Source organism: Monodon monoceros, unplaced genomic scaffold (genome assembly GCF_005190385.1).
Source record: "Monodon monoceros isolate NGI ecotype Baffin Bay Population unplaced genomic scaffold, NGI_Narwhal_1 Super_Scaffold_10, whole genome shotgun sequence".
Classification (NCBI taxonomy): Eukaryota; Metazoa; Chordata; class Mammalia; order Artiodactyla; family Monodontidae; genus Monodon; species Monodon monoceros.
Window position 1 is genome coordinate 18105715 of NW_021703766.1, and position 24600 is coordinate 18130314.

Consider the following 24600-nt stretch of genomic DNA (forward strand, 5'->3'; position numbering starts at 1 on the left):
TAGAGAAAGCCCACACGCAGCAACTAAGACCCAATGCAACCAAAAAATTTAAAAATAATAATAAGAGCAAAGCTAAATAAATGTCTTAAAAAAAAAAAAAAAAAGAGGCAAGACTAGCTCCTCATCAATCCAGAAACAAAGCCTCCTCACCAGCAAGTCAACAGAGTGGGCCTCAGTCCCAATGAGCCATTCTTGCCCTTCTCAGCATCTTCCTGGAAGCCTCCTAACTCAGCACACACTGGCTTCCCAGGGGAATGATGTGCCAACTTGGGGGTGCGTTTTGGACTGAGATACCAGCAGGAGAGGCTCTGACCAGCCATTGCCTTAAACCCTCAGTCACAGTACCCACCAGGCTGTACAACCAATCAGACCATTAGAAGAATGCCCCACGCCTTCCACCACCAGCATAAACGTGTCTTCTGACCTCATGTGGACCCTGCTGTGTGGGGCTCCCACCGCTGGTGCCAAGACGAAAAGCCCGACTGAGTCATGATTCTGGCCTAAAGCTTACCCTCAGATGATGACAAATGTACTGCCAGGATCAATTCCAGGCTCACAGCCCTTAGCACATGGATGCAGTCCCCTTCCCGGGGCCGGTATATCTCACATCACCCCCATTTTATGGGGGAGACAAACTGAGGGTGCTGTATCGCTCAGGGCTCAGTCAGAGGCAGAATCATGCAAGCATGATGGCATAAGGAAATTATTATAGGAGTCAGACCTTACCAATTGTGAGAGGAGCTGGAGAAGCAACAGTCCAAAAGAGGGACTTGATGGACCAGAGGTAGGTCACTAGCTGGCCCTGGTGTGGGTGAGGGCGTGTTGGAGCTTTGCAGAGAGGTCTGGAAGGCAGGCCCGTGCAGTGAAGGGAGGCTGGGGTAGGAGTCTGCGGAACGTTGTTGGCTCTTAGTGGCCACCACCTCCATGAATTTGCAGAGAAGGGTCTGGGATCTCTGTTGGTCAGCTGGGCTGGCAGTCGAGAAAGAACCGGGGACAAAAATTTCCATCCAATCTGAAAGTAACAGATCCAAACACAATCCCCAATAATCTGATTATTATTTGGCCTATGTGACTCCCAAACCACCAGTTAGAAGAGAAATTCCCTCCCACTCAGAGCTGGTCAGAAGTTTTCCATGTCCATGAGCTCAGTGGCTGAGAGTTTTATGATCCTCAGGCACAGAAGGGGAAGGAAGGGCCAGCCGCACTTACTGGTTGATCTCCCAGCTTCGGTTTTGAACAGGGCAGTGTTCCAGGTGTCTAGGTACTTTTGTCAGGACTTGAAAGATGTGACCATGGCAGGATGAGGCTGCCGGTGTGCACGTGGCCAGTCTGAAAGTTGCCCCCATCTATGTCTGGGACACATGACTGTGTGTACCTATAATGTATAGTACTGAAAAAGTTTGTCTCTTCCACTTAAATTTTTCTTAAAGCCGTCAGAAAGTACTGGTTGGTTCTTCTTGTCTGAGTCTAATCCAAGCATCACTGTTGTCTAACTCACGGACCAGCTTCTGTGTCTTGATAAATGCTGACAGAGCCACTACGCTGAATTAGCAGCTGATTATGTCTGATTTACCCTGTAACAGCGTTAGGTCCATTTCCTGGGATGTAGCAGAAGGGTCCGATGGTCACCAAGATGATCCATAACTGCCTCTTAAAATTGCAGCCCAAATGGGTCACGCCAACAGGTCCCTCAACTAAGGGGGGACACCCAAGCAGAGCTGGGAAAGACTGGACAAGAAGCACCATGGCTGCCAGTACCTCCATAAAGCCCTTGACCCAGGACCACATCACCCCTGATGCTTCTGTTTGAGGGTGGCCCCTTCCAGAGGCCACTTGCCAAAGGCAAGAAATGAGACCAGGAGGCTCTGTGACAGGATAGATTGAGAAGAGCTTTGGTTTCAGAATCACATGGACCTGGGTTCAAATCACAGCTCCTCCACTGTGATCTTGGGCAGCACGCTTTACTTCTCTGGGCCTCAGTTTCCTCATCTGTAAAATGGTAATGACAACAGTAGCCACCCTGATATGGTGTAGAATGGGGAGGTGTGATGATGTCAGGAACTCAGTGTAAGCCCCATGGAGCCGAGGGCTTCAGGGTATCATGGGTGTCACTGATGTGACCGTGTTTGTCGCCAGGCACTCTTCTCTGGACGTGGGCACTACAGAAGCAATGTCGATACCTGGCAGCTGGCCAAGTCCTCTCATCAGTGAAGACAGGGAACCTGGCGGTCTGAGCAAGAAGCAGCTGACTGGGCTCTGAGTCACCCAGGAGAAATGGGGACCACCACCCTCCCCCCATATTGCAGTCAGCTACATCTGGGGGAGCCTGGGCCTGGAGGGTCCTAGTATGTGGGTGTCCCCAAATGAAATGGATGGCACTTAGCTCTTCTGGAACCCCATGGGACTAGAAGGGGTCCCCTCCACTCCCCTCCATCCCACATAGCAGCTGTGCTGGGGGGAAGGAAGGCGGAGGCCACCACTGTTGTCCTGTTTACATGCAAAGCCTGTGAAGACCAGGGACCAGTCCTCAAAAATGAAGTGAGGTGGTAACAGATGTGCAGTGGAGCATCAGGCCACGGGGCAGTGGCAGCTGGATGGTAGCTCCTCCCACCTCACCTGCCGCCACTGCCCACCGCACCTCCACCCTGAACCCAGAACAGGAGCCCACCTAGTAGGAGAGGCCAGAAGTCCCCACCTGGGCAAAGCCAGGCCTCACCCTTCAGCCCAGCCAGGCCTGATTTTGAATCCTGAAGTGACCTCCCCCCACCCACACACAGAGGGACAGTTTTCTTCCTTCAGTGTTTGAATGAGAGGCCAAGAGCCCAAGGAAGCTCAGGGAGAAGCTCCTCGGCCCAAGGAGGCCTGGGGGATCTGTTCTCTTTTTTCTGAGCCAACAGCTACAGGCTCAGTGTTTTAAAATGTTTGAATCAACAGAGGAACTGTTTATCCATATTTAAAAAAAGAAATGTAATTAGAGGTTGGCAAACCCCCAGGGCTCCAGGCCATAGATGTCAAAGGCTTCCTTGACCTGGAGCCGGGTGGAGGGGTTGGGGGGAGACAGGGTGGAAAGCGACGGCAGACACGGGCTGCTCTGCCATAAACCCCACTGGGCAGGGCTCCCTGCTGAGGCTCGTGAAAGCCTCCGTGGCCAATGGAATGGCATTTCACATGTGTCCACGTTTTCCTTTCCTAGGTGGTTTTTCTTTCTAAGCTTGGGAATACAGACATTCTATTTTAAGAACATTAATTACTGTCCAATTTTAATGTAACTAATGCGAACAAAAAAAACCCAACTTTGAACCAAGGAAAGGAAACAACTTATGGGGTGATTTTGTGTTCACATCCCTCAAGATTGCCTGAGAACATTTGTCTAATGCATTTATTTCTGGTCAAGAGAAGTGAATACCTGACTTTTTGGTGGTTTCTGGAGAATGAGGTGAGGGCTGGCCACATCTGCCTCAGAGATGCCAGCTCGGTCCACCTCAGGCCAGGATGCCTCCTCGGGGCTCAAAGAGGTAGTGTCAGGAACGTAAAAATAGAGAGGGATTCGGCAGCCACCTTGACACACGGTTTTCTCATCCCAGGGACTGCCGCGTAGGGCCCTCCTGTTCCAGCTATTCTAAGTGAAACAGAAAAAAAGTAAGACTATCTGAGACCTAAATAAAAACAGTGCTATATCTTAGCTACTTTTTTTTTCTGCTTTCTTCCGCCTTCTCCCAAGTGCTCTTTCTGGCTCCGCTTTCCTCACCAAGCCAAAAATGGGATACGTCTCAAGGTTCTGTCCTTGACCCCTTTTTTCCCTCCGCCTGCCTTCCTTGAAAACGGACGTCCACAGCTGTGGCTGCAGTTTGGGGTCTACGTGGCCACAGCCCTGCACGTTCCAGGCACGGCCCGCCTCTTGGACAGCCCCTCTCCCAGTATGAAGCCCCAACATCCTGGAACCAGATTTGGCATCTCCCTCTGGAGGGTCACATTTGGGGTATGTTGTCCCTCCTGGTCGTCAGTCCCCATGGCTCTGTCTGTATGCAGGTGGCCAGGTCCCAGCCCCTAGCCCCTCCAGAGCTCACCTCTGAAGCAGGGCTGGGAGCACCGGGTGCTGCCTGCAGGAGGCCCTCATACTGACTGCCGGGGAGATCGGGAAGGCTTCCCTGAGGAAAACTTTTCCGCTGAGGCCTGAAGCTGAGGAGCAGCCAGCCAGCCAAGGCAGAGGGGTTCCAGCATGAGGGGACAGAGTGAGGAAAGACCCTGCCTGAGAGGGACCAGGACCATGGAGGAAACAGAAGGACTCTGGAGGTACAAGCAGAGGAGGAGAAAACTGGCAAAGAGTGAGACGTGACACGGTGGTGGGCTCAGGGCATGGATTTTATTCTGGGGGCAATGAAAGAGTTTTAAGCTTGGAAGGCACTCGGGTTTGCACGCAGAAAGATCACTTTGGCTTCTGTGCGAGAACAGATGGTGGGGGCCAGGCTGAAGAACCAGGTGAGAGACAATGAGCTTGGCCAGCGGGTCCTCACAGCACCTGCCCGGCCCCACAGCGATAGCTCTACCCGGTTCCTGCGGGTTCATACCTTCCAAGCCTCACCAGCATTCTGTCCAGAGCAACAGCCCTTGGACCAATCCACACTCTGGTGCTAAGGACAAATAGTGGCAGCATCCACCTCAAGTCCCTCTGGGACAGGAGGGTGGCAGCAGAGGGGGGGGAGGGTGGTGGCTACAAGCCTTCCCAGACCCCTAGGGTGTTCCTCCCTGGTCTGTGGGAGCCTCCTGAGCATTAGGCAGCCCTGGAGGGTCAAAACGCTAGCCAGGAGGGGGCCATCGATAAGCCTTCCCCAGAGTCTGGGCTCTGCCACTCTCTAGCCGTGTGACTCAGACAAGTCACTTACCCTCCCCGAGCCTCAGTTTCCCTCTCTGAGTATGGCAACAATAACACCCAAACCTTCCCAGCTGTTCAGAGAATTAAACGAGAGGTTCTGCATGCAACATCCTTAGCGCAGTTTCTGGCACGCAGCGGGTGCCCCAAAAGGTTGATGGTGATGATGGTGGTAGTGATCTCAGCCAGCTGCAAGCGCTACCACCAACACACGTGAGTTCACAGAGGTCTTTTAACATTTAAGGCTAAATGTTTGCCTATCTCCCTTTATATAAGGCAGCCTAACGGATGCACTAGTTCAAACAATTAGGAGCAGTTTTCTCACAGCTCCTGCTGTGCCAACTGGTATGTACAGAGGGAACTGAACCTTTTGGTGACTGACTTTCTGGTCTGGCTAGAAACCATTTTATTAATTCAGCCAAGGTTCCTTGAGTGCCTCTCAGGGACTGGGCTCCATGCTCTGCACTCGGGGGTCTCTGGGCTGCTAGCACAAAGCCGGGTGGGTGTGCAGTTGAAGGGAGGGGCTTGACAGCTGCAGAGCTGAGCCTTAGAGGCTGGGTGCCAGGTAGATGGACTGGGGAGGGTGTTCCAGACACAGGGGACAGCATGTGCAAAGGCACAGAGGCGTGAAAGAGCATGGCATGTTCCAGGAAAGAGGAAAGCTAGAGGTTGAGGCCATCACAATGAATCACTGGGAGGAAGAAAAAGGCAGACGTGAGGCTGAGGAGGGGGGGCCCCATCACCAAGGGCCCCCAAGCCAGGCAAGGTAGGGGGATTTGTTCTGTGCACAGAGAGAGATCTGAGATGCTGGGCAAGGGCAGGATGAACTCAGACTGCTTGTGGTGGGGATCATGGGCTTGGACACAGAGCATGATGGAAGGGGCCACACCCAGGCTTACTGGCTGTGCCACCATGTGGGCAAGAAATGAGGAGGCCTGAGGGGAAATGACAGCCAGAGAAGGGGGGCAGCAGGGACTGGAAATGGACCGCAGAGCTGGGAGGGACTGGCTCTGGACAGGACAAGTTGAGGGTGAGGAAGAGGCCAAGGACAGAGGCTGCCCACCCGACTGAAGGGGCCGGGGCTGCCGGGGCTGGGAGCTGGAGCAGAGAGGGCAGGGTGGTCCCTGGGGACAGGACTCTGACTCCTGCCTTCCCTCCACTGCTTTCAATCTCCTCTCTGTCTTTCTCTCTTCTTTAAGTGCCACCAACAGGAAACCAAATACTTTTTTGTTTTGAATTTTTGAATTTTGTTTATTTTTTTTATACAGCAGCTTCTTATTAGTTACCTATCTTATACGTATTAGTGTATATACGTCAATCCCAATCTCCCATTTCATCCCACCAGGAAACCAAATACTTTTTAATTGTTTAATATATTTCCTTGTTTTTACTCTAAAAAAAATGAGCAAGTGGAATGTTTTCTATTTCCTCCTCAAACAGAAAAGCAAAATTACCTATACATGAGCATTCATGTGCATGAATCTCTCAATTTTTATTTTCCCTGGATGTATTAAAAAAAAAAAAAAAGGCATTTCAGGCACCAGGGTGAGATTTGGCAACATCATTTGGTGCCCAGCTGGCCCTGGGTGCCCTCCACCCCACCGCAAGAGAGACTCAGGCTGGCGGCCACGACTGAGCTCATCACTCAAGGGCTTGAGTGAGACTCTGACATGACAGCTCTTTACCTGTAGGATCTGCAAATCTTCCCTCAAAGCCAGAGGGCACGTTCTTAAACCCCGGGACGATGACATTTTGATAAAGTTTTTTTTTAAAAAAAAAACGATTTCACTTTGCAAGACAAACAGCTTAATAAAACAGAATCTTTTTTGGTAACCACCCATACACCAATCAATCTGTCACTCGGAAAACTTTCCTGAGACATGTGAAATGAGGCCACTCTGGTGTTCTATGGGAAGAGAGAGCCCCCCAGGAAGCCTTCTTCTCACCCAGATGACACCTGCCACCCCAAAACAGGGAAACAATCTGATTCAGAGCACAGGAAATACACGGCTAATTAGTTGCTCAATCAATACTGACTTTTGGAAGACAAGCATGAGGCAACTGTTCCAGTGTTTACAGGCAGCCACCCACACATCCACATCATGAGTGTATCTCACCTCTTGTTTCCTTTCAATTCCATCCCTATTGGGAACAAAACACAAAAGCGGTTCCCACCCTGGTGGCCTGCAGAGTGAGCTGCACCATGTGGCCCGTTCTGTGCTGCAGCCATTCAAATAAGAACTCAAAGGGTCAACACCAACAAAAATCAAACGGACAGGTTTCAGTCATAAAGCACATCTCCTCTGTGCCCATTTGAGGCGACCGTCAGAATCAAGACCCTCCCTTCACTCACTCCATCTTCCCATCTCTGCTTGGCTGCTTCGTGTTTTTTCCACCTTTATTTTCCCTTAGCCCTAATTCTCTCACTGCTTAAAAAAAAAGTCATATTATATTGTACATAGAATACAGTTTAAGTCATCTTGAATTGTTTTTAGAACAAGATGGAATAAATCTCAGTTAATCAGAATCTCCCTCAAAGCAGCTCTAACTGCAGAATTCTCCTGAGTTAACCTTGGAAGGGAAGCAGGTGCCACAGTGTTAGATACTAAGCAGCAGTGTCTGAACACAGTAGGCCCTCAAGGAACGTCAATTAATTTGTTTCTAGATGATGGAATCTGCAAAGCCTCAGGAGCAAGTAAGGTGAACTGAGTAGTAACTACACTGAAAGAAATAAATGACCAAAATATTACTAACAGGAACAGAACAGAACAACAACAACAACAAATGACTGTAATTCCATGACTATAAAAGAATGGAAAAACATCTGGATGTAGTAGTTTGCCTAACTGAAACAACAGAACAAAGGAATCAGTGATGTTGAGGATAAAATAAAACATCCAACCAGAAATGGAGACACAGAAAACAAACAAAGGTGCAAATAACTGATCTGGAAAATGGGAAATGGGGTCACAGCCCAAAAATAGGAGAGAGAGAGATGGATGGGATGAGGCATACGATGAGGAAAACATCTGGAAAGAAATAATACAAGAAAAGTTTCCAGAGATGAAAAAACAGCTCAGCCTAGAACTAAAGTATACACACTGTGCCTTTCAAATTTGACTCTCAGGGAAAGAAATAAACATTTGCTAGTTCAATTTTTGAATGATAAATTATCTGGCAAGCCAAAATGAAGGGAGATAGGTTCTTTTGAAATTAGAATGACAAGAGAGCTGACATCATGAGAGTAAAGATAAACCTCAGGAAAAAACGTGCAATTCTAACCACACATGTGTATTCTAACCACACATCAGTTATGCTCCTAAACAAGACCTGCTCTGTACAAGTAGAAAGAAACAAACTCCTCTCACCAGCCATTCCTAGTAGTTATTCTAGGATACTTCTGCATCCCCCACTAAGGTCCCAACCAAATGCACAGACTAGCCAGCTCAACTTGCCTGTCCAGCCATGCCTCTTCCCTCACCTTGGTGCTGGGGTTCTAGGGATAACTCCTTCACCAGAGTTCAGTCAAGACCCTTCCCCAAGGCCAGCAGTTGCTCCCCACACTCACCTCAAGGGGCTTCTGCCAACCCAACTTAGTCTCAGGTCTGCATGAAGTCTGACCCTGACACTCAGCTGAAGGGCTGTGTGACTTTATGTTACCAAACCTCTCTGGGCTTGAACTTTGTTGAAGGTAACCTGACTCCAGCATCATCATGTGGGTAAACAAACCAACCTTCTAGGCGCTAGGCCCTTTGCAAACATTATTTATGGACCTATAAAGTCAGTGTTATTATCCTCATTACAAGAAAGTAGAAACTGAGGCTTGGTGAGATGCCCTGCTTGAGGCCACTACTTACTGGTCTAGGGAGCAGGTCCATCCAACTCCACAGCTGGTTCTGCTCTCCAGGCTGTGTCTCAGGACAGGTAGAGGCATCCAGGAACCCAGACCAAGCTCTGTGCGTCTGTGCATGTGGTCTCACTTGGAGCTGCACGTCCATCAGGGGTCATCCCAGGTGATAGTCTGTGGTCTGTGGGCCTGTGGGCTTGAGGCTCATGGTGGATAAGCAGGCAGGCGCGTGTTTAGGACCACTGCTGGCTCGGCGGACACTGCCTTTCTGTGCTGGGTAAATGGCCCACTTTCCATGCCCACCCCCCCAGGCCCGCCCTAACCCCCTCCCACTGCCTATTTAAGCAACAGGCCCCAGCTCCACTGGCCCCAGACACCGCCAGCTTCCAGAGCTAGGAGAGCAGTGCTGCAGGCCTCGCTCACTCGGGATGAAAGGTCCTTCTGTTTCACCATTTCCTACTGGTGCGTTTTGAATGATGATGCTGAGCTGGGTTATAGTGGGAGCTGATTCTGCTCGCCTGGGAGTGTACTGAGATGTATAACTGGCAGAGGGAGGCTCTGATTGAATTTTTCCCATTTCTAATCCCTGACTTGATGTGGTCTTATTTTCAAAGAGGGAGAAAGGCTGTAGTTTGTTGAAGGACAGAGGAGAGTGTATTTCAAAACAAGGTCTGGCTCAGAATTATCAATGATCTGACATGTTTTTCTTGTCTTTTGAGAAGAGGAAAAGTCCTGTAATCTCAAGGTTGCAGAGATTCCATTTCCCCTCAGGAACCCCTCCCTAAATAGTTAGTTCCTGTCATTTAATTTTATTTTGAAAAAACACACAGGGGATTTTTCAGAAGAGTTTGGGAGGGGAGAGAGGCTATGCAGCTTACGGGCGATAGTTAGGGGAATATCTGAGGACAAAGACACCCTCCTTGGCAAATCTCTCATCGAGAGATGAGGTGTGAGCTCCTCACTGCTCTGGGAGAGCGCCGTGGGAGCTGAGCGCCGCAAAGGTTGGTATGGCTCCTTTGTGTCCACTTTCAGATGTCTGTCAGCCTGTGGTCTAGGGGCAGGGTGAAGGCGGCTTACTGAGGGTGAGGAGACAGGCGTCCCAGGCACAGGGGACAGAACACCCTCTAACGTCTTGGCAGGTTGGACTCCCCAGGCCATGGGTGGGGAGGGATGCCTGCCAAGTGCTTAACTCAGAGGAAATAAGCCAGAGTGTCCCCATAAAAACAAGGGCCCCCTCGTGTAGAGCATGTAGAGCGAGGACCTAGGGGCTCAGACTTCCTTCTTCCCGCTCTGATCTGGTAACATCCAGTACCTGTGCTCACTTGGTCCTGGCCATAGCCATCCAAGATCCTGTTGGGAACCCCAGTGTTACGGGGGAGGGGGCATCTGAGGCTCAGAAGTTAAATGACTTGCCCAAGACCTTTCAGCTGACTAGAACCCTTGTCTCACTGGAGCTTTTCTAATGGATTTCTAATCAGGAGGGCGCCAACTGTTTCCCAAGTGAGAAGACACTCCTTCCAGCTCCTCTGCAACATCTTTGGCTTGAGGGCAGAGGGCTTGGGACTCAAATTTCAGATTTTTCTGAAACAGTTTGGGTGATTTGCAAAATAAATAAGTGTATATACAGGACAGGGTCTGGTCCAGAGGGGCCCTGGGGAGTAACGGTTGCCTTGCCTGCGATGTGAGGGTGGTAAGAGGGCTCTGAGCCGGGCAGCAGAACTGGCTTGAAAAGGTGTAAAGCCAACAAGCTCCGCGCAGGGTTGCGCGGGGTGCGGGCTGAACTTCCTGGGCCGAAATCCAAGAGGCCGAGCCAAAAGCCAGGGATTCGGCTGCAAATTCGGGGGCGTGACTTGGGACTGGAAGGAGGGACTAAAGAGCCAGGACTTTGCCCGAGGCCAGGGGGCGTGGCCATAGAGCTGCCCAGGGCCAGGTTTCAGGAGGCGGGGCCGAGAGAGTCGGGGCCAGGTAGTGCCTGAGGCCCAGGGCCCAGGGGCCGCGCGACCAGAAAATCGGGGTGGATCCAACACCTGAGGCCGGGGCGGGGCTACAAGAGTGGGGCGGGGCCAGAGAGTCAGCCGGGCCTAAGAACCCCTACTAGGGAGTGAGTGTCTGGGCCCGCTGATCCTCCGACTGGGTCAACAAGGAATGCCAGGAGCCGGTGGCTTCGTGTCCAAAGGTCTCCGCTCACACGAGCGCCCTCCCAAACGCCCCCCTCCGAAGACCCCATTGGGTTCACGAAGCGTCCCCGCTGAGCCTTTCCTCTGCCGGTCTACTCCTTATCTGCGGCCAAGCGGCTTCCTCCCTGTGCCCCACCCTCGTCCCAGTAGCCACTGTCCCTCTTTCCGGGTCTGGGTTCAGTTCTCCCCCACCCTCAGGTGTCTTTGTGAGGCTGAGATTACACAAAGCTCCTGGGGAGAACTCTGATTGTTCTAGCTTCGCCTATCAGATCAAACCCCTACCTCCCCCCCCTCCGGCTGGGGCTCCTAATTCGCCTCTCCCCTGCCACTCACCTGCACATCGCCGGCCTGGCCAGGGTCCAGCCGTCCACGTGCAAGCCTCGTGCCCCCCACCCACGGAGTCCTCCGCACCTGTCAACCCTCCTATCCCCCGGGCCTGTCTAGGTCTGTCCCACAAACCTCAGCTCCCACCCCCTCTGGCTGAACTTCGTGGGGACAGCGGGGCCCACACCCTCTCCTTGGCGACGTGGAGGGTGTGGCAGTGCCTCCGGCGCAGGTGCGGCCCCTCGGTCTCTGTACCTGGGTCACTTGTACTGCGCTGCTCGGTGACTGTGGAGGTCCGGACACCTCTGTGAACCGCTCATCTACTTTCAGGTCCTTGAGTTCACGCAGGGAGTGCTCCCTCTTCAGCCAGAAGGACAAGAAGGTCCCCGCGGCCCCTCCTCAGGTGAGAGGAGCTTCTGGAAGGGGGAGGGGGACGGGAGGGGGCGCTCCAGGCCTCCCCTCATAGGCTACTTATTAATGTTTTATATAAAGAGGTGCTGTGTGAGATTGTTTGAGAAAAGGTTCTGCTGCTTGGATAAAAAGTTTGAAAACACAGCTCTGGGGTAAGCAATCTGGGGCAAGCAGTTTGGTCCCATTCTGAACCGACCCTCATGTGGTTCAGTGCCTGCAGAGGGGGTGTGTCTGACACACCCAAATCTATGGAGAAAATTCAAACTCCTTCAATAAGTAGGAAAAGGATTGAGGCAGCACTTCACAATAATGAAGGAATACAATTTAAATATCCTGGAAATTGTAATCAGATATCATTACCCATTAAACTATTAAAAAAAATTTTTTTTAATGCTAAAGCCCAGTGCATTTCACGGAAAGGATGCTGTGAAACAGGCACTCTCAAACAACCTTGGAGAAAAGCAGTTTGGCAATATGTATCAGAAGCTTTAAAGTTTACCTCGTAATTCTAGTCTCGAATCCATCCCAGAGAAATAATTCAAACTACTACAATAAAAGTGGAAACCAGAAACACATTTTCTGACCCCCTGGCAGTTGGGAACTTCAGTCCAGGAGCCAGGACAGCAAGACCATTATAAGAACCTGCTTCCTCCCAAATATTGGTAAATTAGATGTTTTCACGGTTTCTGGGGAGGTCACCAAGCTGGGAGTAGGGAGATTTGGGGGTCCAAGGTGATGGTGACTGGATGGAAAAACAAAAGAGGAGATGGATGAGGCCAGCAGTCCACAGGGAGGGAGGAAAATTATTAGGGTCTTCACTAAGGGCTCAGTGGGGGTGGGTGACAAATGTAAGCTTCAGAGACTGGAAAGACAGGGTGAGGATCTTGTTTGGTGGGAACTGAGAGGGAAGAACAAGCAAGACAAGGGGGATAATGTGGGGAACTTGTCCTGGAGGTAGCGGGGCTTGGTGCTGGACAGCGCTCATTTGCATATTTTGCATATCATGTGTATTAAACTTTGGTGAGAAATGCAGAGAGGAAAGGGAAATTGGGATCTGGTGACCAGGCTACACTTCTTGGGGACTGTCATTTACTTTCCTGAGTCTCAGTTTTCTCATCTGTAAATGGAGCCAACAGTATCTGCTTGGGGTGGTTGTACAGCGTAGCTGCACCATCAGTGTCAAGAGCACATTCTATGAGATGTGTTCTGTGCAACAACTGCTCAGATGTCCCAACAAGCGGACTGTTAGTTCTGCTTTTCTGAGGCTCACTTCTAGTCTCCCTCATGTCTCTGCCATGGACTGGCTCGTAGTCCCACCTCACGGGGAGAGTGTGTGGCAGGGAGGGAGGAAATGAGTTTGAGGTCCTGAGCGGACCACAGGTGGCCCCAGATGAGCTGGATTGCTGAAGCCACCCTGGCTGGACTCCAGGTCTGCAGGGGGCAGGGCTGTCGCTTGTCAATCAGTCATCAGGGGTTCCTGTTATCTGCCTACTCTGTGCCCAACATACAGGTGATGGGATAAAGTACTGAGTGTCTGCAAGGGGAAAAAAGAAGTTGAGTTCCCCAGGACTGGAGGTCAAAGTGGGTGGATGAGCTCCAAAGTTGCTGGTGTCACCATGTGGGCAGGGTCCCTGGTCCTGCAGACACCCTATAGGGCCACACACATAAGGCCCTCCCTCCCTTTGTTTTGAGGTATGGAATTTGCCAACATTGCTCAAGCCTTCTCTCTCTCAGTTCTGTGTCTAGTGTGGTAGATCTGAAAGTATGGGAGGCTGGTTACCTTTCTGGTGTGCAGACTGCAAACATGCAATAAATGCATGGAAACTAACAAGGTCAAGAGAGAAATGGCTCAGTTGAGCCGGGCCAAAGGTCTCTAGTTATCCCTGGGGCCACAGAGGAGGGGACTGGCTGGGGTTTGGTGAAGAGACCATCACTGTGACTTCCAAACCCTGAGCGCCTCTGCTGAGGCCTCATCCCTTCGCACAGATGATGGCTGCAGGAAACTGCCTCAGCAAAGGCATGGAGGGCTAGAAGGGCTTCGGGGGAAATTGCGCAGGTCGGGGTCCCCGGGACTTCAGAAGTAGGCGGATGCAAAGCAATCAGGCTGCTGGGCCTCGCCCCCCCTTTCCTGTCCTTCTCTGCCAGGTGCATCTTCCTGGGGTCAGCAAGGGCCACTGAAGAGTTTAGCAGGGGAGCAACGTGACCTAATGTGTAGTTTAGAAAGATGCCACCAGCTGCCATGTGGATCAGAGGAGGGAGGCCAGCTGCAGGGGGACCAGGTGATGGCTGTCACAGCATCTAGGTGGGAGAGGGTGAGGCCTGAACTGGGCGTAGCCATGGGAATGGATGCAAGGGGTTAGGGAGGCAGAACCGTGGGCTGGGTGACAGGAGGTGGGTATGGAGGAGGTCCAGGGGCCTAGGACCACTCAGGAGACAGAGCTGGTGTTGGGGAAGTAGAGGAAGACAAATGATAAACTTTTAGGGGAAGATAGAGAGCTGTCAATTAAATTCATGGGGTCAGAGGTCAGGAGAGACACCTGGGCTGGCTATCACCTGGGAACAGGTGACCCATGAGAGATCAACCAAGAGAAGAGAGAGGAGGCAGGGGAAGGTCCAGCTCCTAAGGGGTGGGCCAGGGAGGAGGGGACAACAAAGGGCTCGGAGAAAAAGCAGTCCCAAGGGCAGGAAGGGAACAAGAAGGATGGTGGCCCAGGACCAGGGGGAAGAGAGCTGAGGGAGAGATGAGGATCAAGCCGCTTAGGCCTCCTGTTGGACCTGTTTCTTAAAGCAAATCTGGTTGAAACTGCATAGACTGTTTTCGCATTGGTGCTGACCTCTGTTCTGGAAATGTTCTTTCCAAATCTCTACCGGAAAGCCCGGTGAGATACCCTGTGCACCTTCTGTCTAGCAGTGGGGGTGGTGCAGGTAGCGTCAAGCTGGGTGGCTGCCCAGACCCGCAGCCAGCCAGAGGGTCACAGCCAGGGGGTCACTCAGTCCTTCCAGAGTGCAGCCAGCACACACCAGGCTCTCACTACTCTGAGGTCTGTGTGGTATGGGTTGGATGCTAACCGGATTCTAAGCACTTAAGTTAAACAGAACCAACTAGGGGTAAACTGTAAGTGCATGCATTGGAGCCTCTTCTCAAGCCCATTTTCCACAGCTGCTCCTCCCCCGGCGTCTCCTCCCGGCCTGTAATTTGGGATCTGGCAGTCACTGTGGCCATCGAGGGCACAGGCTGGCAGGCAGGACTCCTGAGTGACACTGCCTTCCTCGCGCCTACTCTCAGCTCTGCCACCCCATCTTACCTCCCTCCCTTGCTCACTGCTTGTTTCACCCACCACCCACCACTTTCCTGTCTCCATACCCTCTAGGAGGACCCCCCCACTCTAATATACACCCCTAGAAAGCAAGGCTCTGACCCCAGAAATTCTTGGGCCCTTGCTGTGAAATACCCCGAGCAGCATCTGACTCATAGGGAATGGATGCCGAGCACCCCCAGCCTCCCAGCTTGACAGCTGCTACCCTGCCCCTGCCTCTGCCTCTGCCTCTGCCCCTCATCAGCCCTGGCGGGCACCAGTCAGCCAGCACGACCTGGCAGCGTCTGACCACGCCTGGCCTCTGGGCTCTGACACCCCAGGCTGTTGGCTTCATCTCGAAGCTCCCTCCTCCCATCCCCTGCAGGCCCTGCTTGGCCCCCGGGACCAACCGCATATACCTGCTGTGAAGTACTCTGGCCCAGCAGTGACACACATCACTTTCACTCACAGCTTGTGGGTCAGAGCTAGTCACACGATACCACCCAACTGCAAGGGGACCAGGAGGTGCAATCTTGCCTCATGCCTAGAAAGTAGGCCCGCACTGCTCTAGCGGCCAGAGGAAGCGACGCAAGAGGCCTGTCCTAGGCTTGCAGGCAGATGTGGGCAAAAAGGGAAGAAAAGTCTAACCCGGATCTTCACAAAGGCAAAGCATGCGTATCTTTTTAAGTTAGTCACTCCTGAATGGAAACACGTCACTGTCTACACTAGCAATGTCTACACCAGCAATCTGGGGACATGTGGTCTCCATCCAAGAGTTCTTGTCTCCCGTTTCAGAAGTGTAGGATTCAACAGCTAAGAGCAGGTATAGACAGGGCACCACTACCAGAGAGGCAGGGGTTAACTGGAACCCAGAGCCTCAGAAGACCCCTGGAAGCAGTTTTGGTGGTAGCAATTAGAGGGAACTTGGGGGGCTATAGATCCCCATGATGTCTTCCCCACTGGTCTTTGCTGTGGACAAATGACTAATTCACATTCTTATGCAAATGTAGCTCTAAGTCCCACTCCCCAGGGTAGCAGACAGCAGCCCCCAATCCCCTCCCAGTTATACCTTCTGGAGCAGGCCCAGGACAGCCCTGCAGGCAGGTCGGAGGCCTCCCCGAGCAAGCAGTCCATGGTTCGGCCTGAGCTGGGCCATCCTCTCTCAGGAGGTCTTCTGGCTGGTTCTCTCAGAGCCAAGGGCTCCTGTGGTGCCGTGTGCAGAGGCAGGACCTGAGGATAGCAGTGGCCTGGTGTCCAAGGCCTCTGAAAGGGCCCAGGACAAGGACCTCAGCCCTCAGTGGTGAGTGAGATCCAGTCTCGGTTCAGAAATGCAGCCCTCGGGCCCAGCTGCCCAGAGCTACAGGGAAGGTTGGTGAGATGCTGATGCCTGATTTTATTTACCCATTCGCACTGATTTGCTTTTTAATCTTTGCAGAAATTCTCCTCTAGGACTCAGTTTGTTAAATGTTCTTTGCATAGAAAACTTCAGGCTGAATGTGAAATGATTCCTTTCAGAAGAATTTTAGCAAGTCTATTCCGTTTTAGGGAGGTTTGTTGTCTTCATCTGTGTTCTCTGGTGCCTTGAAATGCCTACACACTGCTCTGCCAGCCAATCCATTCCAGGAGGAAAGGCTGTATTTGAAACCCAGCTGAACACTGAGTCTGCATAAATCCTGCCATTTGTGTGGACTTGTATTTAAAGTTCCACTCCCACAGAAAGTATGTTGTCCTTTCTTCTTAAGTGAAGTATGTTCCAAGCCTTGTTCGGCTCAGGGACCATTAACATCAGCTCTCATGTCAGGGAAGCAGGGACTTTGCTGGGACAAAAGCCTCAACAGCGGAGCCTGAGAGAAGTGAGATTCCTCCTAGTGTCCGTCCCTGAGGAAGGACTCTCCTGAGTGGCGCTGGCCAGCAGGGAACTTGTTGGGGGCTGGCACTCAGCTGGTCACACAGCAGACAACACAGGGCTCACCTGAGGCAGGTGATGTAACCTGCTAGGGAGTTCCAGGATGCCCGGCTTCTGGCCACTTGCAAGGTGAGGCTCAGGCACAAACCTCAGCACCTGGGCAGGCTCAGAGCTCTTGAAGTAGGAGGCCCAGGCCCGTCCAGATGCTCAGCTGTTGGCACGTTACCTCTCCAGTGGTCAACAACTGCCTGCTCCAGTCCTGCCCTGGAGCTGCCCTGTCAATGCCAAGTGGAGCAGACTCTGTGAACAGGGCCATCTCAGACCTGATATTCATCATGCAGGAAGCCCTCACCCCCCCAGCACCTCCCCACCCTGGGTTCAGCCGTCGTGAGGGCAAAGGACTGGCAGGCGCCCTATGGGCTTCAGCCCTCAGCAGACTCTAGGCAGACAGATCTGGCTGCAGGCAGGTTCCTGAACCTAATACAAGGGTACATAGGAATGAGAGAAGATGCCGCTCAGGATGGCTCAGGGGTGGATTTAGGTATCAGCCACCATCCAGCCTTCTCCTTAACAGTCCCCATTTCAGCCACCAACAGATGATTCTGGAATGGCAGACCATAGAGGGTAGGGTGGCCAGATCTTTGAACTCAGCCCCACCCCATTATGGAGCCCACACTCCCAGGCAACTGGCCCACATCCCTGCTACACAAGGTCCTGAACCCAGAGGTCTTGCAACTCTAAACACTAGGTTGGTTGGGGCACCCCAGCACATATAACTTCAACTTGGCTTAAGATTTGCTTTCCGGTCACGCAGGAATTGGCTTTATCTGGGCTTTCTGAGTTCTGACATGGAAATGCCGAGGCTGACTGATTGAAGGAGCGCCACAGAGCTGCTTGCAGCCTGTTCCTATTCTCAGAAACCACATGACGCATTAATAGCTCCCATGGAAAATTTCGTTTTGAAAATTTTATGGCCCCACTGCCTGCATCTGGCTTCCGCAGAGGCCTGTGACTTGGGCTTGCACAAGCAGCCCACAATAGACAGTCCTGTCTGGAGATGGAGGCCCGGCATCCCCTGCACCATCCCCGCCCCTCATTTGGGATAGAAGGGCACGCTTTTTGTCAAGCAACCAAGCACACGAGGAGGAAACTTCAAAGGCTCCAGCTGTATCTTGAGGGCCTTTGCAACAAAGAAATTAACAGTAGTAGTAGTAGTAATAAAGTAATATTACAGTCGTCCTTCAGTATCCACAGGGGATTGGTTCCAGGACCTCCCACAGATACCAAAATCCAGAGACGCTCAAGTCCCTTAGAGTCAGCCCTCCGTATCTGTGGGATCCGCATCCATGGATACGGAGGAGTGAGGAACCGTGGATTCAGAGGGCTGACTGTATTAGAGATGTCTCAGGCACCATGCTAAGTGCTGCCCATCCATCCTCTCTAACTACCCTGAGATATTGTTACTATGTGTGCTTAACAGATGAGAAAACTATAGCTCAGAGAGTCAGTTAAGCACCTTGTCCAATATCAGAAGCAGGACCTGAACCTGCACTTCTGACACCAGAGTTTGTGCTTATAATGTCTGCACTGCTGTCTCCTAAGGGATGCTCATGGGGCACAAACCACAGGCACCAGGTCTCACCAGGCCTTCGAGGACTCGGGAGGGAGACCCCCTTTTCCCAGTAGGCAAGCCAGGGGGTACCAAGGGAGGTTTGCACAGGAAGGGAACTGATAAGAATTAAGTTTTGGAAAAATCAAGTAGCAGGTATATATTAGTCAGGATCCTTTTGGGGGCAAGTGACAGAAACCCAGCTCAAAGTGTCTAGAGCAAAGAAAAAGGTACTTTGCCAACTCGTTAGTTAGAAACTCTGGGGCTTGCATTGGCCTCAGGCACAGGGAAACTGGAGCTCAAAGATGTCACCAGGACTTGACCTCTCTCCTTCCAGCCCTAAGGTCTGTTTTCCTCTGAACTGGATTCACTCTCCAGGAGGGCTCCAGAAGCTTTAGGCTCTTAGTGCTTCCATCTCAGAGAAAATGCAGGCCTCTTTCCCGAGGGGTCCAGGAAGAGCTAGGGTCGTGTGACCATTCAGTGGGGTCAAGAGGCTGCTGGGGTGCCGACTGGCCTGGTGTAGCTCGTGGCCCTCCCCTTGCATTGGTGTGGGGCAGCAAAGTAGGTCTGCCACATCCATAGCGCTGGAGCAGGCTAGGATTCGGGCCTGTGTTGGTGTTTGAGACTCCACTGGGAGCTCCCAGGCTGGTGGGGGGCCTTATGTGCAAACCGGCAAGTACCAGATTAAAGGGACAGTTGGGGATATGCAAGGGAGGGAGAGATGGGAGGGGTAGGGAGGCTGGGGAGGGCTTCAAGGAAGGGGAGGCAGGTGCTTTGGACATGGAAGGGTGAATAGACATTTACCTGGTACAGCTGTGTTGGTGGGAGTCGTTGCTACAGCACGTGTTCACACCAGACCCTGGACCCCGGTTCTGCTTCTGGGATGTGGCTTTCAGGGATTAGCCTGGATTTGTCTCACCTGCGTCGCATGGGCAAGCATCCTCTTCCGTCGTTCTTTCTGTCCTCCCAGCTACGAGTTGACTCCAAGTTTCAGCAGCTCAGAGCTCATGTTGCTATGCCAACCCCTCCCCAGCAGGCATCCAGGCAGAAATGGGCCGGCCCTGATCTCAGTGCTGCCGGGGATGCGAGCACATTCTGGTCATTGGATTGGAACACTCCTCTCCGCCTTTCCTGCGGAAACCTGGGGCTTGGCTCAGCTCCTGCTAGACGTGAGCCTTTGGAAACAAAAAAGACGACGAGAGGAGGTCCCTCTGCTCCAGGACTCCCAGCCCTGCTGCCGGGATGAGAGGGCTCAGCAGGCATGAGGACCAGATGCAAGTGGTGTGAGGGAGGGCCAGGGCCCATCCTAGCCCAACATGGGGCAACACCTGACCCAGATTCCCAGAAGTTCCCAAAGTAAGGCTTAGAGATCCCAAAAGATGGTGTGGGCTTCCTCAGAGGGGCCAGGGCTTGCCTTCGCCAGTAGAACTGGTCTGGCTTACTCACTTTCATGCTGCAGGAGAAATTTAAATTCAAAGTCAGCACCCCTAGGACCCTTTGGGCCTCTGTGCAGCTCATCTTGGGGATCAGCACACATGCCAGGTCCACTTCCCAGGGAGATGGAAGTGGGATGGCGTCTCAGTGCCAGTGTTATTTGGCATCCAGTAGCAGAGATCCTGTCGACTGCAGCTCGCCCACGAGGGTTGTTGGGGACCCATCTCTCTATCCTGCCATCTTCACTCAAACAGGACCAGGCCTGGCCAGGCCCTGTTCCTGAGGATGCCCTCCCCAGGGGAGGGCAGATTAGCCAGCCACAGAGCTCTGAGGACAGTGACTTTGATCAGTCCGAGTCCCCACTTCTCATGCTGTGGTGGCCGCAGGTCACAGGTTAGCAAACAGGGGTCTCCGTGTTGACGGGTCACCACAGATCATCAGTAACCTGCAGAAGCAACTGCGGTATGAGCTGCTTGCTCTCAATGGCCCAGGCATTGCCTGTCTGGGAGTGGCTGGGCCTGTGACCTCCCAGGTGCTGTCCAGGACCTGACCAGCCGCCTCTTCCTCTCCCACCTGCAAACTGTTGGAGCTCTCTGCTCCTCTGTCCATCCTGGCTCCACAGCCCGGTCTCCTTGTCGCAATCAGACCCAGTCCAGTCCTCGCCGCAGGGGGAGGAACAAGTTAGTGAAGGCCAGCGGCTCCGACCTAAGGTGTGGAGGCATCTCTGAGGATCTGAGGGCTCTGCAGGTCAGTCCGGGGCCTAGAAATACAGCGGGCAGGCTCGGGCTGCCCCAGAACAGCACACAGAACCAGCTGGTCCTGTCTGCAAACTCCACTGAGTTTACAGGTCGGGGAGAACAAACAGGGCACACAGGGCCAGCCTCAGGGGACGGGTGGTCAGGGAGGCCCTGCAAGGAGAGGGGGAGGTAGGGAAGGAAACAGGGCCAGCCATGTTAGTGGCCTGGCCCCCTTTAATCCTCGTGATAGTCCTGGGAGGCAGGTATTGTTACTCCCATGATGAGACAGAGGCTCAGTGAGCCTGACTCCAGTGCCAGGATTTCATTCAGGTCAGCCTGACCTTTGAGCCCACGCTGAGCATTGAGCAATGCAGCCGGGGGTGAGGGAGTGAGGCTGTGGTCTCTGCTTCTAGAACAGAGTGTTTGAGTCCTGGGAGCCCTCTCTTGGGCACTCTGTAGACCCCCACTCCTGAGCCCAGGACCTGAGGGTGCCTGGGACTCCAGGCCAGTTCTGGAAACGATGGTATTGGGGCAGAGGTCATCCCAAGCAACCCTAGAAGCCACACACCAGGATTCACAATAGGGATAAACCCGAGGGTGATGGTCGGCTTTAAAATAGGAACCTGAGAGAGCAATCCTGCCTGCAGGGGTGACTGGCAACAGCTCAGCACACAGGGCCTTTGAGAGACCTGTCAGCCCCACCAGAAATGCCCATGGTGGACTTTTCTTGGCAAAGGTGCCAACCCCAGGACACGGAAGCAGAGAACTGTGGCGGGGAGGAGAGGTAGGTGTTCCTCCCTGGGAGACAGAACCCGGGCCGGGCCAGGCAAGAGAAAGGGCTGGGACTGGGGGCGCGGGCTGGGTGCCTGTGCACCACATCCTGCCCTGCCAGCCCTCCGAGGACTCTCGGGTTCTCTGAAAAGCTGCCAGCCTCCAATGTTTAACTTTGCTCTCCTCTTTCGTGGAGAAAGTGTAGATCAGACTAATTAATGTATTGCTGTTTGTTTACCCTCCTTTCATTTCACTGAGACAAAATAATTAACCACAGAGCTTTAGAAACCAGCTCCATTGGTGGCAATCCCTTTTGTGTCAACTGCGTCAGCAGCTTCTGTGCGTGGATGCAGGGACTGCACGTGGCAGCAGGGCATGTGGGCAGCACCTGAGGCTCCTTATGTCCAGGGCACCGTGGAAGGAGAGGCAGGTGGAGGGGTTCTGGACAGGGGACCTAGGAGAGTCGTGAAGGGCCAGGATGGCAGGCAGGAAGGACTGAGGTGCTCGGATCTACCACATCTCGGAGAACCGCTGTGATGGCCACCGCTGCCCATCGGCCCTCTGGGCTGCCAGCCCCCTCAAATCCATCGATGCCTGAATGGGGACAAAAAACATTCCTATGACCAGCCCAGGGAAGGCAGAAAAGTCACACCTACCACTGCAGTCAGGGCTGGGGAGGGAACTTGCCGAAAAAGGTTTCTGGGGCCACAGCAGAAGTGAGGAGGACCCAGGGCAGCTGAAGAGGGACACTCACCACCAACCAATAGCCCTGTCCCAGCAGATCCTAACCCTGATCAGCCAGTGTTGGGGATGAGCCACACACAACCGAAGGTTTAAGAATTTATCTCAGGAAGCCTTTTATGAAGTGAGGCTGCATTTACCTCTGACCCATAACGGAGCTATGGCCACCCCACGGAACACAGGCCAGTTCTGCTTGGAGGGCAGCAAGGCGTGAATAGAACAGACCCTCTCCTTTCCTCCCAAATCCTTTCTCCAGAGCTGTCATCACAGCCAGGGCTCGGCCACACCTGACTCCTAACACAGTGTGACAGTGCTCCTTGTAGGGCAGACAGCCCCACCCACTCCACCTTCCCAGCCTCTCAGCCTGGACACAGCACGGCCCATCCCTTCCTCAGGCCCACCCTGAGCTCAGCCAGACAGTCCTGATGGAGTTCCGTTTGTGGGATCCAGATGTTAAACCACTCCAGTTCCTGCCAGGATGACAGCACAGCATGGAGAGGGTTTGGGGGTCACAGGCAGCCCTGGGTGGGTCAAAGAAGACCCCTCCTGCCCCCCATCCCACCCCGCCAGGAGGCGGCATATCAGCTGGGCCCTGAAGAGTTAAGGAGGAGCTGATAGGAAACAAGGCAGGAAAGGAGTCTCAGGCAGAGAGCCCGGCAGGGGCAGGGGCCTGGAGGTCAGACAGCAGTGGGCATCAGAGGTGGTGGAGGAGCCCAGGTGGAGGCTGGGTGGGGAAAGAGGCCAGTAAGGGCAGGAGCTCAGAGGACCCTAGACAGAGACTGGGAGACTGGACTTCATCCCCCGAAACAATGAGACCACCAAAGGGAGAAAGAGTCTAATCGGATTGTTTCAGAAGCTCCTCCGGACTGCGGTGCAGACCGTGGGTCTGGGGCCTGTGGCCTGAGACTGAGCACAGGGGAACGGTGCCGGGTGGGGCAGGGGAATATGGTGTTGGCTGGGCTGGGCTGGGCTGATGACCTCAGACTACAGAGAAGAGGAAAGGGGAGGGAGACGTGGGAGGGGGTCTGTTCTTTGACACTGGGGCGACATCCAGGGCTCCCCAGGTGTCTGGCCTGGACCCCAACCCCGAACACCTTGGTACCAACTGCAGGTGCTCCTGGCAGCTGGGGCAGCTCCAGACACCCCACCCCACAGGGGCAGGACCTGCAGGCTCTTCCTGGGGGCCCAGATGGTTCAGGCGGCTGCGTCCTCTCTTGCAGCTCTCGCTGCAGCCAGCCTGGAGCCAGCTGGCTCCTGTAGGTGTACACTCGGTATGCCGTGGGAGAGGGGAAGGCAAACCCATCAGGCTACGTGGGAGTGCGAGGGGGCTGTCACCCCAACTCCAGGTTAAACTCAAATGAAACTGCTGGGATTTAAAGAAAGAGCAAGTGAGTATGTCAGATGGCAGGTGTGGCCTCCCTGGGTAGCCGCCAGCCCCTCCAAGCCTGAGCTGCGAGCCCTGAGCCACAGAGGTGACACAGCTCTGCTGTGGGGTTAGAGGAGATCATGGCACAGAGGGTCAGCACACTTGCAGCAAGTCCTCCAATTTCAGCCACTGTCATTATGAAATTGGTCTTGGGGCCCGAGCCCACCAGTCCGGCCTGAGTTCACAGGGCCCTTGAAAGAGCCAATCACAGGACCAAAGCCATCAGGGTTAGGACATCCCCGACCCAGGGTCTGGCCCTCAGAGGCCAGGATTCGGGCTGGGTATGGGGGAGGTGGTGAAGGCCACTGGCTGAGTCTGAGGCTCCAGGACAGCATGTGGCGGGGAGGATACTGGGGCCGGCTCTCTGGCCTCACCACCAGTGAGCCTCGTTGCTCATACCTGAGTGAGGGGCTCCTGGTCAGATGGCTGTGGTCTGAGTAGACACACCTGCTTCGAAACGTAACCTTCCTGTGTTTGCTTCAAAGTGATTTCCTCTGAAGAAAGTGAAATCTTTGTGAAACACATTCTTCAGAACCAGACACAGCCACCGGCTTAAGTTCATCTTCCGACATTAAGCTCTGTTCCAGGTTGAGCACCACACCCCGACATCAGATGGTGGCCACAGCAGTGCGACTGGGTGACTGAAACTCCCCCTCCTTACACCGTGAGGCAGATCGACCAAGGTTCACTCACCCATTTCCTGAGATCCCGCTGCTGGTGCAGCCCGGGGAACCCCGGCGCCCACAGTGCAGCTCCTTCTTCCAAGAAGCCCCCAGTTCTGCAGGGAGGTAGCCTCACCCCATGAGCGTTTATGATCTAGAATTGCAGAGATCAGGCCATGCCCAAGGGGGACGGGAGCCCCCAGAGAAGGAACCTAAGCCACCTGGCAAGGGGGACAAAAGGGCTTGTCTGAAGACGTGATTTCTAAGCTGAGTCTTAGAAGAAGAAGGGTGAGCTAGACGAGGGGCAGAGGAAATAGCAAGGCATGGACAGGAAACCACATCCGGAGACTGGGAGGTGAACACAAAGAGGGCTGGGGCTGCAGACATGG

The 24600-nt window shown here is 53.3% G+C and overlaps 1 protein-coding gene and 1 long non-coding RNA gene across 7 annotated transcripts in view; one reads left to right on the forward strand and one right to left on the reverse strand.

The window, feature by feature from the left end:
* The window catches only part of SMPD3 (sphingomyelin phosphodiesterase 3), a 79664-nt gene that overhangs the window by 42454 nt on the left and 12610 nt on the right, over positions 1–24600 (forward strand). Inside the window, exons 1-2 of one of the 4 annotated variants that reach the window (XM_029201663.1) lie at positions 9137–9718; positions 11549–11621. The exons of 1 other annotated variant lie outside the window; for it this stretch is intronic. The gene's annotated coding sequence lies outside the window, so the exon portion shown is untranslated. Of the gene's footprint in view, positions 1–9136; positions 9719–11487; positions 11622–24600 lie in introns of those variants that run through there. 2 more of the 4 variants (XM_029201670.1, XM_029201690.1) reach the window with 2 other exon arrangements.
* LOC114883759 lies at positions 18–24483 on the reverse strand. Of its 3 annotated transcripts, none has more exons than XR_003790668.1 (5): positions 24243–24483; positions 11474–24043; positions 8728–8920; positions 3407–3614; positions 18–1012 (listed from the first exon to the last, which is right to left on the reverse strand). It is a non-coding gene; the product is annotated as an uncharacterized LOC114883759 (long non-coding RNA). The 3 variants fall into 3 exon arrangements; XR_003790667.1 differs by having other exon boundaries at positions 11474–17106; positions 19245–24483; XR_003790671.1 differs by having other exon boundaries at positions 11474–11634; positions 15995–24483.